We start from the raw sequence: 16,049 nt of genomic DNA, 5'->3' as shown, positions 1-16,049 counted from the left end.
GAGCGACGTCAACTTGTCTGGATGACGGAAGAGAATGAATTCATATTATGTGAAGTACGCATTGGGATCCTTCGTCTTTAATTTGCTCATTTAGCCAGAAAAGAAGGTCACAAGGTCCAAGCAGGGTGCGTTGCCAAAAGATACCCTGCTTCCAGGAGTAGTTTTGTAGAAAGACAGGTGGTGGAGCTCATTAGCATAACTCATTAGCGCAGAGTGTTAAAGCTGCAGTACTGTAGTCCTAAACTCTGCTCAAGACCTGAGTTCGATCCCCGACAGAAGCTGGGTTTTCAGGTAGCCGGCTCGAGGTTGACTCAGCCTTCCATTCTTCTGAGGTCGGTAAAATGAGGACCCAGCTTGCTGGGGGGAACGTGTAGAGGACTGGGGAAGGCAATGGCAAACCACACTGTTAAAAAGTCTGCCGTGAAAACGTCGTGAAAGCAACGTCACCCCAGAGTCGGAAACAACTGGTGCTTGCACAGGGGGTGTCAAACTCATTTGTTATGAGGGCCAGATCTGACATAAATGAGACCTTGTCAGGCTGAGCCATAAGAGCCTCTTGGCGCAGAGTGTTAAAGCTGCAGTACTGCAGTCCTAAGCTCTGCTCATGACCTGAGTTCAATCCCCGACAGAAGCTGGGTTCAGGTAGCCAGCTCAAGGTTGACTCAGCTTTCCATCCTTCCGAGGTCGGTAAAATGAGTCCCCAGCTTGCTGGGGGCGAAGTGTAGATGACTGGAGAACGCAATGGCAAACCACCCCGTAAAAAAGTCTGCAATGAAAGCAACGTCACCCCAGAGTTGGAAACGACTGGTGCTTGCACAGGGGACCTTTTCTTTCCCACCAGCCAAAGGCAACCCAACGCAAGAAAAGAGAGCCCTGGGCAAACGAGGCCTGCTTGGGCTGGCTAGAGATCCAACCAGTGTAAGCAGGCCTTGCTCACCTGACATTCTCCTTGGCTGTCGACAATCAAAAGGCCAGCAAACCACCCACTGCCCAAAATCATATAAGAAGTGGAGAAAGGGTGGCATGGGCTTCTCTTGGGGTTGATGAGGGCTACTGGGTGTGTGGCAAAACTCCTAGTGGCTGGCTGGCTGGCTGCCCGGTCTCCTAATCCAGGGATTGTTATGCAGCTGCACCTACTATTCAGTGGTCAAGGTGGGTGGGGAGGAAGAGGGGGAACCCTCAGAAAGGTTCAGGAGCTGTGCTCCTGTGAGCTCTTGCTGAATTCAAGGCCTGCCTGTTTCTCCTCCTCACTCGCTCAAAGCTGAGTGTTTGGTGCCCTCTTTCAGCTCAGCCGTTGGCTGAGACATGCTCAGACCTGTGACCGATATGATCTGGAGACGTGCACCGCCTTCAGCTTTCTAGCTGATACGTGCTGCAGGTGAGGTTTACACATTTACAGGAGCCCTGGATATGTTACAGAAGTCACATCCAGAGCTGAAATTCGTTGTTGTTGTTGCGTTCTTAAATTTCTTCCTGATGACCCTCCAGGGGTGTGAGGCCCCCGGAGGGCTCCTATCAGGCCCTCAAGCAACTGGCTGCCATCTGCTTCCTTCTCTCTATCTCTTGCTTTCTTCTGCCTCACAGCTTGCTTTGCCAGGCTTGCTCGATCGCACAGGAGCTACAGAGCAAAACCTCTATTTTCTCCATTGGCTGAGACTCCTCCCTTGGAGCTACTGAGCCAAGTCTTTCTTCCTTCTATTGGCTGAGGCTCCTCCGCTTCCTGGTTCCCTGGGGAAGGAATGAAAGAGCCAGAGCTTCCTTTGCCCGATTCCCTGGATCCCATGGCAGAAATACAAAGAAAGCACCTCTAAGACCAATGAGTGCTAATGTGTTAAAGCATGTTTTAAGTTTGTTGTTTTTTTAAAAAAAAATATGTAATTGTGTTTGTCTGTGTCCTTTATAAAGTTTATATCTCTGCTCCCTAATCTTAAATAGATACACACATGTAGGGTTCCCAAATCCCCCGCTAGGCCTGGAGACTCCAGATTTGGAGCCTCCTCCCCCCCGCTGGCCATAAAAGGGAAAGCGGGGGGAGGGGAGGGAGGAGAACGGCAGCCAGAGCTCTTCCGTTTTCTCAGGCTGCTTCCCGCCCCCAGTCAGCTGGCCGGTGAAGGGAGGGGAGCCCAGCCACGCCCCCAAAGGACCATGTGCCTTTGCACCTCCGGAGGTGAGTGAGTTCTGTCCCCTGCATCAGATTTCCCAGAAAGGGGGGGGGGAGGGGGAGGGGGTGGAGAGGGAAACGTCTTCTCATAGGGTATAATGGGGAATTGATCTGGAGGTTTCGGGGGCTCTGGGGGAGCTGTTTTTTGAGGTAGAGGCACCAAATTTTCAATATAGTATCTAGTGCCTCTCCCCAAAGTATCCCCCAAATTTCAAAACGATTGGACCAGGGGGTCCAATTCTATGAGCCCCAAAAGAAGGTGCCCTTATCCTTCATTATTTCCTATGGAAGGAAGACATTTAAAAAGGTGTGCTGTCCCTTTAAATGTGATGGCCAGAACTCTCTTGGAGTTCAGTTATGCTTGTCACACTCTTGTTCCTGGCTCCGCCCCAATGTCTCCTGGCTCCACCCCCAAAGTCCCCAGATATTTCTTGAATTGGACTTGGCAACCCTACACACATGGCTGGGCCCAACAAGGCCTCATTTATATCAGATCTGGCCCTCATAACAAATGAGTTTGACGCCCCTGCTCCAGGAGATATTTTTGCAGACGCCACTGCGGCAACTGCAGGGGAACTCCAGCCCCCACCTGGAAGTTGGCAAGTCTGTTTCCCCCACACCACAGGCTTGATCCAGACTGGCTTCCCCATGCAGCTGCTTTCATATCCTTCATATTCTGCTGGTACTCCTTGCACACGTAGAGTTGACAGGGCAGAGCTGGCTCAGCGTAAAAGAGCTCCATGTCTTTTCCTTTGCTTGATAATATTTATTCTATACAAGGGTGGAATTCTAGCAGGAGCTCCTTTGCATATTAGGCCACACACTCCTGCTGTAGCCAGTCCTCCAAGAGCTTACCCAAAAGAGCCTTGTAAGGTCTTGAAGGATTGGCTACATCAGGGAGGTGTGGCCTAATATGCAAAGGAGCTCCTGCTAGAATTCCACCCCTGATTCTATAGATCCCACTTATTGGGATATGTGTGGCTCCCAGGAAGTCTTGCCCAGGGCCTTAGCCAGGATTTTAAAAGTCAGGGGGAACCCTTTCCCATCCACTGCAGGGCTTATCACTTCTCCAAAACTTTCTGGTGTAGGGGCAAAAGCTGGAGGCTCTGAATGTGGCCAAGTTGAGGCAGACAACCCTAAAACTTTGGACTCAAGAAAAAGACTGCACCTTGGGTGCAAGCAGAGGGGTTTCCTTCCCCCTCCCTCTCCCCCACCCCGGCACTTTGCAGCCAGCAGCTCCATTCATCCCCTTCCAGGCCCATTCCGCATGGCCTCCTCCACCTCCCTCCTCTCCACCTGCTGCTTTTGCAGTGCACTGGGCCCTGCTCAGCTCTCCCAGTTCCGGCTGCCGCTGATGATGCTTCACCAGCTCAGCCATGGGAAGAAGAAGAAGAAGAATGCAGGCTGCACCCAGGAGGGCCCCTTAGGGCTGCCGAACCACCCAGGAGGTTCTCAACCCGCCGGCCCAGGTACCACAGAGTTTTAACCTCCCAAATGGCTAGAGCATCCGGGAAAACCATAGAGTTTTCCTGGAAATGCCTAGAGCGGCCCGCAGGGGCGCCACCATTTCGATGACGTCACTTCTGGGTGACGTCATTTTGTCACGTGTGCACACGTCGCGCATGTGAATGTCCCCCTCCAGGGGATGAAGAGGACTTGGCAACCCTAGGGCCCCTTGAGTCAGGGGGTCTGACTGGAAGTTGGGGGGACAGTGTCCCACAGGCCCACTGCCTCCGCTGTGGCTACGGGCCTAGCGTTGCCAATCCCCAGGTGGGGGCAGGGGATCCCCCAGTTTGGAGGCCCTCCCCCCGCTTCAGAGTCGTCAGAAAGCGGGGGGAGGGGAGGGAAATGTCTGATGGGAACTCATGATTCCCTGTGGAGACTTATTTCCATAGAAAATCATGGAGAATTGATCTGCGGGTATCTGGGGCTCTGAGGGGGCTGTTTTTTGGGGTAGAGGCACCAAATTTTCAGTATAGCATCTAGTGCCTCCCCCCAAAATACCCCCCAAGTTTCAAAAAGATTGGACCATGGGGTCCGATTCTATGAGCCCCAAAAGAAGGTGCCCCTATCCTTCATTATTTCCTATGGAAGGAAGGCATTGAAAAGGTATGCCATCACTTTAAATGTGATGGCCAGAACTCCCTTTGGAGTTCAGTTATGCTTGTCACAGCCTTGATCTTGGCTCCACCCCTAATGTCTCCTGGCTCCACCCCCAAAGACCCCAGATATTTCTTGAATTGGACTTGGCAACCCTATACGAGCCTGGTCTGGCCTGAGATCTGTATAGCTTTTCTCCCTCTTTGCATTTCACCCCAGACTGTTCTCTGGTAGGCTTCCCAATCCCCAGGTCCCAGCGGGGGATCCCCCGGTTTTACAGGCTTCCCCCCTTCCCCAGCCAGCTGGCCAGCGGGGGAAGCCCCGCCCCCAAAGCCATTATGCACCTCCATGAACGATTCCCATAGGGAATGATGGGGAATTGATCCACGGGTATCGGGGGCTCTGGGGGGGCTGTATTTTGAGGTAGAGGCACCAAATTTTCAGTATAGCATCTAGTGCCTCTCCCCAAAATACCTCCCAAGTTTCAAAAGGATTGGACCAGGGGGTCCAATTCTATGAGCCTCAAAAGAAGGTGCCCCTATCCTTCATTATTTTCTATGGAAGGAAGGCATTTTAAAAGGTGTGCTGTCCCTTTAAATGCGATGGCCAGAACTCCCTTGGAGTTCAATTATGTTTGTCACACCCTTGTTCCTGGCTCCACCCCAATGTCTCCTGGCTCCACCCCCAAATTCTCCTGGCTCCACCCCCAAAGTGCCCAGATATTTCTTGAATTGGACTTGGCAACCCTATTCTCTGGCCTCCCTTCTCAAGGCTTCCCGGACCTACAAGCATCTCTCTGAATCCTGAGCTCAGCTCCTTCAGCCATTTTCGAGAGTCCAGTTTGCCTGCTGTGGAGACCCAGTTCACCCTTCTTACAAGTCACTGTCGATTAAGGCACAATTCGCATTTCAGACGCTGCCTGAGGGAATGGCCAGTGGACGTGCGAATTCTGGGTCTCTCACCTTCTTCTTGCGGGTGGGGGGAGGGGGAAGGGGAAGAGCTGCCTTCCTAGAAATTCAAGGGCATCCTCTTTTCTTTGCATTCAGTCCCGTTTGGTTCAGAAAATAATATTTCTGCTTCTCTGCCAGGCAAACGGGTACTTCACCTTTCGTCCTGGTAAATGACCACAGCTAAATTTGGTCCAGGGAGGACTTGGCCTGCTCCCACATCTGGTTTTAGTGCTTCACTTTTTCCTGTGGCCCAATTCGGGGGGGGGGGGTTCATGATGCCTGAAGTGAGCCAGTGAGGAAAGCCTCTGTCCCCTTAGTAGAATATAGAAACCACCAGGGTTTTTTTTGTAGAAAATGTCCTGCAGGAACTCATTCGCATATTAAGCCACACCCCCTGATGGCACAATTGTTTCATGCAGGGCTTTTCTGAAGACAAATAATCCAGCAGGATCTCATTTGCATATTAAGCCACACACCCTGATGGCACTGTTTTTTGTGAGGGGCTTTTTTGTAGAAAAAGTCCAGCAGGAGCTCCTTTGCATATTAGACCCCACACACCCCTGGCATCACCATTGTTTCATGCAGGGCTTTTTTTGCAGAAAAAGTCCAGCAGGAACTCATTTGGATATCAAGGCACACCCCTGATGGCAACATTGTTTTGTGCAGGGCCTTTTTGTAAAAAAAAGTCCTGTAAGAACACATTTACATATTAGGCCACACACCCCTGGCATCACCATTGATTCATGAAGAGTTTTTTTGTAAAAAAAATTATTAAAAATAAAAATCCAGCAGGAACTCATTTGCATATTAAGCTACACCCCCCCCCCAACATCACCATTGTTTTCCGCAGGGCCTTTTTGGTAGTAGAAGCTCAGCAGGAACTCATTTGCATATTAGGCCACACCCCCTGACACCAAACCAGCTGGAACGGCATTGGCTGCATCAGGGGGGTGTAGCCTAATATACAAAGGAGTTCCTGCTACAAAAATAGCCCTGAATATTTTTCATACTTGCAGCAACAAAATTCGGGAAATAACTCCCTCCCCTGCATGGTTTTTCTACAGGTTTTTTATCCATGGCTTTGTTAGAGGCTGGTACTCTCCCTCCCCACCCCCTGCCCGTCCTGGTGCCATTCTAATCTCATTTGGGCTCCTCTCCTCTCCTCTCCTCTCCCCTCCCCTCCCCTCCCCTCCACTCCCCTCCCTTCCCTTCCCTTCCCTTCCCTTCCCTTCCCTTTAGAAGCCATCCCCAGTAGCTGCCACGTGGTTGAAGGAAACACACGTTGGGTCTGGGAAACCCAGACCTAACTCTTTAAAAACCGTATTGTTTAGTTTGTCCCTAAAACCTACAGGGCTCTCAAGGCCTGTTGCTGGCAATGCATCTGCATTGCCAAAATGCTCTGTTTCCCTGGCACGGCTGTTCCAAACGCCAAGGCATCCACACCGGCAACAGTGCCGCCACGTGAGTGCTTTGTGAGCGCTTTCCCCTGTTGCCTGCCATTTCCCCTTGCATTTTCCCTCTGTTGTGCCACCAGAAGACCCAGGTTTGAATCCCCATTCATGCCATGGAAGCTTGCTGGGTGACCCTGGGCCAGTCACACTCTCTCAGCCAGGGCTGGCCCTAGACTGTCTGGCACCCTAGGGCCAGAACCAGTGGGTTGAAATTAAATCAGAAGAGTTTCCGGCTCAACATTAGGAAGAACTTCCTGGCCATTAGAGCAGTTCCTCCATGGAACAGGCTTCCTCAGGTGGTGGTGGGCTCTCCTTCCTTGGAGGTTTTTAAACAGAGGCTAGATGGTCATCTGACAGCAATGAGGATCCTGTGAATTTAGGGGGAGGTATCTGTGAGTTTAGAGCGGTTCCTCAGTGGAACAGGCTTCCTCGGGAGGTGGTGGGCTCTCCTTCCTTCGAGGTTTTTAAACAGAGGCTAGATGGTCATCTGACAGCAATGAGGATCCTGTGAATTTAGGGGGAGGTGTCTGTGAGTTTCCTGCATTGTGCAGGGGGTTGGACTAGATGACCCTGGAGGTCCCTTCCAACACTATGATTCTAAGGCTAACTTCTGGCACCCCCTCTGCACTGATAACGTCACCAAATCACATGGGGGGGCGCCTGATACCGTGCCCCCAGAAAACCGGTGCCGTAGGCAATAATCTAATTTGCCTACTGGCAGGGCCAGCCTCGCTTTCAGCCTAGCTTACCTCACAGGGTTGCTGAGAAGATAAAATGGAAGGAGAAGAAGAAGATGATGATATGGGATTTATATCCCGCCCTCCACTCCGAAGAGTCTCAGAGCGGCTCACAATCCCCTTTCCCTTCCTCCCCCACAACAGACACCCTGTGAGGTAGATGAAGGTATTGGATTTATATCCCGCCCTCCACTCCGAAGAGTCTCAGAGCGGCTCACAATCTCCTTTACCTTCCCCTCCCCCACAACAGACACCCTGTGAGGTAGGTGGGGCTGAGAGGGCTCTCCCAGAAGCTGCCCTTTCAAGGACAGAGTCTCAGAGCGGCTCACAATCTCCTTTACCTTCCCCTCCCCCACAACAGACACCCTGTGAGGTGGGTGGGGCTGAGAGGACTCTCACAGCAGCTGCCCTTTCAAGGACAATCAAGGACAACCTCTGCCAGGGCTATGGCTGACCCAAGGTCATTCCAGCAGCTACAAGTGGAGGAGTGGGGAATCAAACCTGGTTCTCCCAGATAAGAGTCTGCACACTTAACCACTACACCAAACTGGCTTCTCCAGCCAGGAGAAGGATGTAAGCCACTTTGGGTTGCCATTGGGGAGAAGGGGGGGGGGGGTTATAAATGAATAAAATAAGGAAAGCATGGTATGCAGGGGTGGAATTTTTGCAGGAGCTCCTTTGCATACTAGGCCACACACCCCTGATGTAGCCAATCCTCCAAGAGCTTACAAGGCTCTTTTTTGTAAGCTCCAGGAGGATTGGCTACATCAGGAGTGTGTGGCCTAATATGCAAAGCAGCTCCTGCTAGAATTCCACCCGATAGTATGCCATTATAACAATGTACTCCCACAGTTAGGAATGCCAGCCTCCAGGTGGGACCTGGGGATCCCCTGGAATTGCAGGCCGCAGAGATCTGTTCCCTGGCAAAAGGGGAAAAAAGGATCCTTTGAAGGGCTTTTTTTGTAGCAGGAACTCCTTTGCCTATTAGGCCACCCACCCCCGATGCAGCCAATCCTCCTGGAGCTTCTAGTAGGCCCTGCACTAAGAGCCCTGTAAGGAATTCTAGCAGGACCTCCTTTGCATATTAGGCCACACACCCCTGATGTAGCCAATCCTCCTGGAGGACTGGCTACACCAGGGGGTGTGGCCTAGTATGCAAAGGAGTTCCTGCTACAAAAATGCCCTGCTACTTTGGAAGGTGGACTATGCCATTGTAGCCCACTGTCCTCCCCAAGAGTTTCTCAATTTGGATCCAGCAACCCTGCCCCTCATCCCCTGCTGGTGGGCAGAGGGGACCTGGAAACCCTACACAAGCTACAATCTGGTGATCTCCGTGGCCACAAGAACATGAGGGAAGCCATGTTGGATCAGACCAACAGCCCATCCAGTCCAATACTCTGTGTCACACAGTGGCCAAGAAATCCCCAGGTGCCATCAGGAGGTCCACCAGTGGGGCCAGGACACTAGAAGCCCTCCCACTGTTGCCCCCCCCCCCCCAAGCACCAAGAAGACAGAGCATCACTTGCCCAAGGCAGAGAGTTCCAACAATACGCTGTGGCTAATAGCCACTGATGGACCTCTGCTCCATATGTTTATCCAATCCCCTCTTGAAGCCATCAATGCTTGTAGCCTCCACCACCTCCTGTGGCAGTGAATTCCATGTGTTAATCACCCTTGGGGTGAAGAAATACTTCCTTTTATCCGTTCTAACTCGACTGCTCAGCAATTTCATTGCCCCCCCCCTTTTAGTAGCCATTTTGTAGTCTGTAGCCATTTCCTGGGCGCCACGCTGCGGACGTTTGAGTTCATATTCCAGCTTTGTCCCTAGTAAGCATTCCTCAGCCCAGCTGTTTATCTGACATTTCCAGAAAAGCAAAAAGAACTGAAATATCAGCAACAAAGAACTGCTCTTTCACTGCAGGAAATGGGCAATGCAGAAGAAGGGTTTCGGAGGTTATGGTGTTCCTCATTCTCGTACCTTGCCTTGGACTGAGTAGAAACCCACTGCATATAAAAGCAAGGTTATGTAAGCCACCTTCTAAATGCCAGCGGCTGCCAGCTCCAAATGTCAAGTTTATGAACCTGTCGGTCTAAAAAAACATATAAAAGCCCCAAGCCCTTTGTGATGAGTAGGATCTGCGATGGCTCTTGCCAGGTCGTATAATAAACCCGAGAAGGCAGTGATCTTGTAAACGGAAGAGAGGAAGAGATAGCCATTCAAGGAAATGACCGCAGAGATGTGTTCCTTATTGCCCCCCCGAACGGGAACACTCAAAAGACAAAGCAACCTTCTCTTCCTGTAACCTTTGGCTCAATTTTTAAGTGTGCTGATAGAGGATGTAGCTTTATATCCGCTTAGACTTCGGGTTGCAAAGAGTCTAGGGATGCCAGAGAAATCCAAAGCTTAAAGCTTTCCGTGAAAACCAGGCTCCGTGCAACAAAGACAAAACGAATAGAGAATGAGTACAAAAGCATATATTAATTTAAAATGGAGAGCCAGTTTGGTGTAGTGGTTAAGTGTGCGGACTCTTATCTGGGAGAACGGGTTTGATTCCCCACTCCTCCACTTGCAGCTGCTGGAATGGCCTTGGGTCAGCCACAGCTCTGGCAGAGGTTGTCCTTGAAAGGGCAGCTGCTGTGAGAGTCCTCTCAGCCTCACTCACTTCACAGGGTGTCTGTTGTGGGGAAGGAAGGTAAAGGAGATTGTGAGGCGCTCTGAGACTCTTTGGAGTGGAGGGCGGGATATAAATCCAATTTCTTCTTCTTCTTCTTCTTAATTCACAGTAGACCATACAATTAGTCCTCTATACAGCAACAGAGGAAGACAGCAGTGATTTGGGCGGGGCAGGGAAGGAATTTTCTAAAACAAAAAGATGGGGGCAACCCAATTTGTCACCCCTCCAGGGCCAGCGCCCTAGGCAAGCACCTAGTTTGCTTAGTGGAAGAGCCGACCCTGGGTTGCCAGGTCTGATGATTGCACTGGTGGGGGAGGGGCTTTCTGGGAGTGGGGGCGGATCGCCATGATGTGCTGATGTCAGATAGAAGTGACAGCGTCACGTCAGCGATGTCGTGTGGCGATGCTCTGCTTTTTTGGGCAAAACTCTATGGTAAAATCGACCTCAAACTGCAGAGTTTTGCCCTCCCCAAAAAAACACAAAGCGCTGTCACGTGACATTGCCGATGTGATGATGTCACTTCTGTGTGATGTCAGCATGTCACGTTTGGGGGCGGGATTTTCTCCTGCCAGCCAGCTGGTCAGCAGTGGGCAGAATCCCCAAAAAAACCAGGGGATCCCCTGCCCCCAACTCAGGAATGACACCCCTAACAGGGGAGCATGGGTGGAAGGATACTTTTGCTGTCGTCCTTCTGATGTGCTTCCTAGAAGCAGCTGATTGGTCACTGTGTGAATGGAATGCTGGACTAGATACAGCATGGCTGTTCTTCTGCTCTTGAGATATGGCTTAAGGGTTCCCAACCTTTTTGAGCCTGCAGGGACTTGGGATTCTGGCACAGAGCAATGGGCACAATCACAAAATGGCTGCCACAGGAGGTGGAGCCAACCACAAAATGACAGGGAGAGAGATTATATACAACTCTAAGAGCACCTCTTCCCATTTCAGGTAGAAGCTCTGTTTCACAGGACGTCCTTTAGTCTGCACAGCCGATCAGAAGCCCTGCTTCTTTTAGCTCGGAGAAACGAGGTGACTGCGGGGTGACATGATCGAGGTTGACAAGATTATGCACGGGATAGAGACGGTCGAGAAAGAAGTCCTTTTCTCCCTTTCTCACAATACAAGAACTCGTGGGAGCTCAATGAAATTGCAGAGCAGTTGGGTTAGAATGGATCAAAGGAAATACTTCTTCACCCAAAGGGTGATTAACCTGTGGAATTCACTGCCACAGGAGGCAGTGGCAAGCATAGTCAGCTTCAAGAGGGGATTGGATAAACATTTGGAGCAGAGGACCAGCAGTGGCTATTAGCTACAGCGTATTGTTGGAACTCTCTGTCTGGGCAAGTGATGCTCTGTATTCTTGGTGCCTGGGAGGGACAACAGTGTGAGGACTTCTAGTGTCCCTGGTCCCACTGATGGACCTCCTGATGGCACCTGGGTTTTTTGGCCACTGTGTGACGCAGAGTGTTGGACTGGATGGGCCATTGGCCTGATCCAACATGGCTTCTCTTATGTTCTTAAGTGTGACACAGAGTGTTGGACTGGATGGGCCATTGGCCTGATCCAGCATGGCTTCTCTTATGTTCTTGTGTGTGACACAGAGTGTTGGACTGGATGGGCCATTGGCCTGACCCAACATGGCTTCTCTTATGTTTGTATGTGTGACACAGAGTGTTGGACTGGATGGGCCATTGGCCTGACCCAACATGGCTTCTCTTATGTTTGTATGTGTGACACAGAGTGTTGGACTGGATGGGCCATTGGCCTGATCCAACATGGCTTCTCTTATGTTCTTATGTGTGACACAGAGTGTTGGACTGGATGGGCCATTGGCCTGACCCAACATGGCTTCTCTTATGTTTGTATGTGTGACACAGAGTGTTGGACTGGATGGGCCATTGGCCTGACCCAACATGGCTTCTCTTATGTTTGTATGTGTGACACAGAGTGTTGGACTGGATGGGCCATTGGCCTGATCCAACATGGCTTCTCTTATGTTCTTATGTGTGACACAGAGTGTTGGACTGGATGGGCCATTGGCCTGCTCCAACATGACTTCTCTTATGTTCTTATGTGCGACACAGAGTGTTGGACTGGATGGGCCATTGGCCTGACCCAACATGGCTTCTCTTATGTTTGTATGTGTGACACAGAGTGTTGGGCTGGATGGGCCATTGGCCTGACCCAACATGGCTTCTCTTATGTTTGTATGTGTGACACAGAGTGTTGGACTGGATGGGCCATTGGCCTGACCCAACATGGCTTCTCTTATGTTTGTATGTGTGACACAGAGTGTTGGACTGGATGGGGCATTGGTCTGATCCAACATGGCTTCTCTTATGTTCTTATGTGACACAGAGTGTTGGACTGGATGGGCCACTGGCCTGATCCAACATGGCTTCTCTTCTGTTCTTATGTGTGACACAGAGTGTTGGACTGGATGGGCCACTGGCCTGATCCAACATGACTTCTCTTATGTTCTTGTGTGTGACACAGAGTGTTGGACTGGATGGGCCACTGGCCTGATCAACATGGCTTCTCATGTTCTTATTTTCTACTGTGCAAAAGCCCCTTCTTTCTCTCCCAGACCAACCAACGAAAACTGTATACAGAGTATTCCAGAAAAAGAGGTGCATGTATTTCACAATAGTTGCTGACAGATCCCTATTTCCAGATGACTCCTACGATAGAGTCACATGCTTTGCAAGCAAATAGCATCCTGTATTAGGAAAGCAAGGGAGAGAAATAATAGGATCTCTAGCCAAGAAGCCAGAGGGAAACTGCTTCTCATTCCCAGCTTTGCCAAGAAGACAGGCAAAACTCATCTGCAGAGGAATTCCAATGAAATGTTATTGGGTACAGCTTTACTGTATGTCCCATCCAACTTCTGTGCACAAAAGTATGCTCAAGGAAGACATGAAAAGAAATGAAGGGGGGGAGCAGGGGCCCCAGTTAGCAGACAAGAAATCACAAGATTACACAACGGGCAATGGATTCATAGAATCATGGAGTTGGAAGGGATCGAACTCAGGTTGTGAACAGAACTTGGATCGCAGTACTGCAGTTTACCACTCTGCACCACAGGGCTCTGTTTAGTGTGAGTTAGCTCACAGTTCTTTAGCCTCCGGCTCACACGTATATGTCTCACCTCAGGAAAAATGGCACCAGAGCAAAACTAATTTATGCAGTAGCTCGCAGCTTTAATGCCGGTAGCTCACAAAATAGAATTTTTGCTCACAAGACTTCACAGCTTAGAGGGAGCCCCATGGCTCAGAGTGGTAAAGCTGCTGTACTGCAGTCCGAGCCCTCTGCTCACGACCTGAGTTCGATCCCGATGGAAGCTGGGTTCAAGTAGTTGGCTCAAGGTTGACTCAGCCTTCCATCCTTCTGACGTTGGTAAAATGAGTCCCCAGCTTGCTGGGGGGAAAGTGTAGATGACTGGGGAAGGCAATGGCAAACTACCCCGTAAAAAGTCTGCCATGAAACGACTGGTGCTTGCATCATTTTCTTTACCTTTTTTTACAAGATTTTATTCCAGCACGAGGTTTTGTGGACTACAGCTCATTTTATCAGATGCATAATAAAGTGGGATATACAGATGTAAAACTTTTTATCAGGGGTGTCAAACATGCAGTTCGGGGGCCAAATCAGACCCCTGGAGGGCTCCTATCAGGCCCCCGAGCTACTGGCTGTCATCTGCTTCCTTCTCCCTGTATCTTGCTTCCTTCTGCATAACAGCTTGCTTTGCAAGGCTTGCTCAATCACAAAGGAGCTACAGAGCAAAACCTCTGTTTTCTCAATTGGTTGATGTTCCTCCCTTGGGAAGGAAGTGGGAGAGGAATAGCTTGCTTTGTCAGGCTCTCTCAATTGCACAGCAGAGCTACTGAACCAAGCCTCTCTTCCTTCTAATGGCTGAGGCTCCCTCCCCACCCAGTCCCCTGGGAAAGGAAAGAGCCAGAGCTTCCTTTTCCCAGTTTCCTGGATCCTATGGAAGAAATACTAACAAAGCATTTTTAAGACCAACAAATGCTGTTTTAAGCATGTTTGACTTTTAAAAATATATATATATATCTGCATTTGTCTGTGTTCTTTATAAAATTTATATCTCTGCTGTCTAATCTTAAATAGAATCATAGAATTGGAAGGGACCTCTAGGGTCATCTAGTCCAACCCCCCGCACAATGCAGGAAACCCACAAATACCTACCCCAAATTCACAGAATCTTCATCGCTGTCAGATGGCCATCTAGCCTGTTTAAAAACCTCCAAGGAAGGAGAGCCCACCACCTCCTGAGGAAGCCTGTTCCACTGAGGAACCACTCTAAACTCTCAAATACCTCCCCGTAAATTCACAGGATCTTCATTGTGTCAGATGGCCATCTAGCCTGTTTAAAAACCTCCAAGGAAGGAGAGCCCACCACCTCCCGAGGAAGCCTGTTCCACTGAGGAACCGCTCTAACGGTCAGAAAGTTCTTCCTAATGTTGAGCCGGATAGGTACATACATGGCCTGGCCTGACATGGCTCGGCCCAACAAGGTCTCATTTATGTCAGATCTGGCCCTCATAACAAATGAGTTCTTCACCCCTGCTTTACATGGATTAGAATGCCTGAATTGTCAAGAAAACATGATAGTTTTCTTACCTAAGTATCAGGGAGGTGAAAAAATATCACTATTCCTGGTTTTCCAGGTTCCAAATATTTGCTTGTTATTTGGATTAAGTTCCCCCTTCCCCCGGATTTTGATATCATTGCACTCCATTATTATTCCTCATGGGAACCTGACACAAACCAACTTGCGCAAAGAATTCAATGGTACAAGAAGAAGAAGAAGAATTGCAGATTTATACCCCGCCCTTCTCCCTGTATGAGAGACTCAGAGTGGCTTACATCTCCTTTATCTTTTCCCCGACAACAGACACCCTGCGAGGTGGGTGAGGCTGAGAGGGCTCTTACAGCAGCTGCCCTTTCAAGGACAACTTCTGCCAGAGCTACGGCTGACCCAAGGCCATGCTAGCAGGTGCAAGTGGAGGAGTGGGGAATCAAACCCGGTTCTCCCAGATAAGAGTCCGCACACTTAACCACTACATCAAACTGGCTTCTCCAGCCAGGAGAAGGATGTAAGCCACTTTAGGTTGCCAAAGCACTTAATCACTACACCAAACTGGCTCAACAAAACCAAGTTAAAAGGACAGAATCAAAGCAAAACCAACACAGTAAGCCAGTACCAAGGCCAGAAAGACACAGGCACATTGAGGAGTGGAGGGGGGGGGGATTCAGTCCTAGGAGCCTTCAAATGCTGGCTCCCAATATTCACAGCTCATTCCAAATATTTCCAGGATTTTTTTTCAAGATCCACATTCCAGTATCCTGGAAAATCCCAGATCCCACGTGGACACTCAAATATAGCCCCCTGGTTCAGACTAATCAAATCTGATCATCTGAGATCCCCATACCTGGTTAATATCTCCGGATTCAACATCAGAACATCCTTCACAGCTCTCCGCTTTCAGACTTTGCAAACAGCTCTGTTAACTGGTCGATATTCCCACATCCCAACTGAACAAGGTTTTTGCATTTGTGGTTCACCTATGATAGAGAACCTCTATCCTGTCCACTCTACGATGCCCCCAGGATGAAATTTCTGTCTGGAGTACGAACCTCCTTAAAAACATGTTCAGAAACTGAAAAGATTATATTTCTGTTATCTGATAATGATGCTCATGTGTCTTGTAGAGTCTTTTTGTTTGCCCTTGCAGCTAAGAAGATAAGAGCAAGAGTAATATCAAGTGCTGTAACTTCTTGAGATTGGCCTTTCTGGGGAACTTTTAAGGTGTTAATTGGGTACTTCGTTGTTCGGGTTCTGTTTCGTAACAGCCAATGGCTACGCACAATACCTTTTTGACTGACTGACACTCAAATATATCTGGAAAATACAAGCAAGACGGTTTTTGGATATATGTTTGGACCGTACATATCCA

General features: G+C 49.7%; 1 protein-coding gene across 1 annotated transcript in view; it reads right to left on the bottom strand.

Moving 5' to 3' along the window:
- Positions 1-16,049, bottom strand: part of PRKCH (protein kinase C eta) — a 196,689-nt gene that overhangs the window by 59,802 nt on the left and 120,838 nt on the right. The window lies entirely within an intron of this gene.

The sequence above is a fragment of the Heteronotia binoei genome, chromosome 21 (genome assembly GCF_032191835.1).
Source record: "Heteronotia binoei isolate CCM8104 ecotype False Entrance Well chromosome 21, APGP_CSIRO_Hbin_v1, whole genome shotgun sequence".
Classification (NCBI taxonomy): Eukaryota; Metazoa; Chordata; class Lepidosauria; order Squamata; family Gekkonidae; genus Heteronotia; species Heteronotia binoei.
Note: the sequence above shows the minus strand (reverse complement) of the source record. Positions and strands in the feature narration are given on the sequence as shown.